This window comes from Octopus bimaculoides, chromosome 18 (genome assembly GCF_001194135.2).
Source record: "Octopus bimaculoides isolate UCB-OBI-ISO-001 chromosome 18, ASM119413v2, whole genome shotgun sequence".
Classification (NCBI taxonomy): domain Eukaryota; kingdom Metazoa; phylum Mollusca; class Cephalopoda; order Octopoda; family Octopodidae; genus Octopus; species Octopus bimaculoides.
Window position 1 is genome coordinate 1,958,968 of NC_068998.1, and position 3,201 is coordinate 1,962,168.

The following is a 3,201-nucleotide window of genomic DNA, read 5'->3' on the forward strand; positions in this document are numbered from 1 at the left end:
GTGTGTGTGTGTGTGTGTGTGTGTGTGTGTGTGTGTGTGTGTGTGTGTGTGTGTGTGTGTGTGTGTGCAGGTACAGATAGATAGATAGATATATATATATATACGAGATAATTTTTGCTTCTTTTTATGGAGACAAACGGGTTTATAGGACCGCAAAAAAAGAAGTGCACGAATGAAATTGAGACAGAGACAAAAAAAGCATTGATTAGAGAACCAACATCAAATTCGAGTCAAAAACTTTATACAACACCATGCTTCCATACATTTTATCATAACATATAAAAAGAAGACATATATAAAAGCAAAGACTATAAAAAATATAAATGCACATAGAAATACAAAATATTTAGAACAGGCAATAATCAACAAAAGGAACATACAATCAACTAGAAATAGTTAAAAAGAATTACTCAAGAATGTCAAGCGACATTAAAAAATTAAGAAATATACATATTGACTAACAAAAGATTTTACTCCCCTCAAAAATATGTCAAAATAGTTTGTTTCATAAAAACCATGGTATGTTGAAGTTCAAGGAGCGTAAGAGAATTCCACAAAATCAAATCAGTATGTTTTACTGGTTGCTTCTGTGGAATTCTCCCTTCCCTTTGTTGGTGTCATGCTCCTGCACAAGCTTTTGCATTCTTTATATATATACATATATATATAAACATAGCATTACTTGGAACTCACAAAGGCAAATTTAAGTAACTCACATATATATATATATGCCTTTGTGAGTTACAAGTAATGCTATCTGTTGGAGTCTCAGCTTTTTTAGCTGCTATTTCTGAACTTCGGTATGTGGTGAAGCAAATGCTTGCTGATCCCTTAATTATGTTTATAAATGTATAGGAACTTTTAAATAAGTTCTCCACCGATAATGGTGTTTACATACCGAAGGGCTTGGTAAAAATTATTAATTGTTGATTTATTAATAAATTAATAAATTGATAAACCTTTACCCTTTTAATTTGTAATAATATACATATATATAGATCCCAAAACTATCATGACAAGCAGCTGTGCTGGTGCCACATGAACAGCAGCCATGCCAGTCCTACATGAACAGCAGCCATGCCAGCGCCACATGGAAAGCATCCATGATAACTGTACAGCAGCAGTACAGCCAAGAGCAATTCATGAGCAGTTATGGGTTGGCAATATGGACCATGCTCTTGCTAATTGTTTCATATAGTCACTTGACCCCTTCACCCTTGAACCAGTAGAATATTCAGAGTGTGAGGGCCGGAGGGCCAGAGCAGAGCATTAGCACTGGTTCAGGCTAGTATTCAATTACAGATGAGTCGACTGGGGCAATATGAAATGAAATTTGTTGTTGAAGGTCACAATGTGCCACCAAGTATGGGAACCAAACCCACATCTATATGTTCATGAGCCAAACAGCCTAACTACTAAGGCATGTGCCAATCAGAGATGTTGTGTCAAAGACATTAAGAAATGTTAGAGCACAGCTCTCACACACACACAGAACATGCACACACAGACACACATACATACAGAACATGCACACAGTGTGTACAAACACACTCACACAAATGAAAAGGCTAACAACTCTCACATCTGCTGACAGCTTTACAACACGGAAAGGTGTGTGTGTGTGTGTGTGTGTGTGTGAGCACACTCACCCTTACACATTGAAAATATTACAAGAGATGGAGGGGGTGGTGTTAGAGAGAATGATGATTTACGCAACTGAATAATGAAGAGTGTTTTATGTTTAAAGAACGATGTCAGTGGTGACATGTCAACTGTGATGTTGTGTTTTGGTTTAATGTTGACAATGGAACTGATGTGCAGCACTTCAGGTGGCATTTCTTAAACACTAAAGGGCTCAAAGACAAGCAAAGATTGCTTATGTTGGACCTATTACAAACATTTAACCACCATCACCACCACACTTTCCCCCCATCACCACAATCAATGCAGACTTGCTGCAATAATTTTACCAGCGTCATCATTTTGTATGCATGTGTGTGTGAGTGTGTGTGTGCGTGCGCGCTTAGGCTGTCAATGATTTTATTGTCACCATTTCATCAGAAACTTCTCTCTCATCATCACCATTTAATGTCTTATCTTCCTTGCTGGCAGGGGTTGGATGTTTCAACAAGAATAGAGGAGACAGAGGGCTTTCCCAGGCTCCAGTTGCCTGCTTTGGCATGGTTTTCTACAGCTGGATGCCCTTCCTAATGCCAACCTCTTTACAGAGTGTGGACTGGGTGCTTTTTCCAACACCAGTGAGGCTGCCAAGTACCTGCATGATAAGACACTCAGAGCAGGGTATAAACTGGAAGAATGAGAAACTATGAGAGAGAGAGAGAGAGAGAGAGAGAGGAGCAGGTGCATTCTCATACACACACACACACACACACATTAGTCTCAGTCGTTTATGTTCTGATTTCAAATCCTGTCAAGGTATATTTTGCCTTTCATCCTTCTTGAGCAAAAGCTGGGTTGATGTAACTGACTTACCCCCCCCCCATCACACGAACTTGCTGGCCTTGTGTCAAAGTTTGAAATCATTATCATTACCATTACTATTATTATTATTAATATTAAGGCAGCGGGCTGGCAGAATTGTTAAGGGCTTTGAACAAAATGCTTGGTATTATTTTTTGAGCCATTAATTTCTCAGTTCCATTTCTGCCAGGGTCAACTTTGCCCTTCATACTACCAGGGTCAATAAAATAAGGCATCAGTCAACTTACCTCCTCCTCCTCTTTAAGTTGCTGGTCTTGTACCAAAATTAGAAAGACTTAATAATAATGGTAAAGCAGCAAGCTGTCAGTACCAGAACCATGACAGACAAGAGGCTTGGTGGCATGTCATCCATCTTTATGTTCTGGTTCAAATCCCACCCAAGGTCAACTTTGCCTGCCATCCATTGGAGGATGATGAAATAAGTACCAGTAAGATACTGGGGATGGGGGGGGGGCAATGCAGTTGACTATCATGCTCTCCTAAACTTAAGGCCTTGAACTGATTGTAGAAAGGATTCTTAGTGTTACTATGATAACAACAATAATAATAATAATAATAATAATAATAATAATAATGATAATAATAATAGAAACATTATCAAAATGAAGAGACAACAATTTCTCTACAAATATTGCATCTGGCTTTCAATTGTATTCACTGACAAATGAACATATCCATGAGAAGGATGACAAGTGGTGA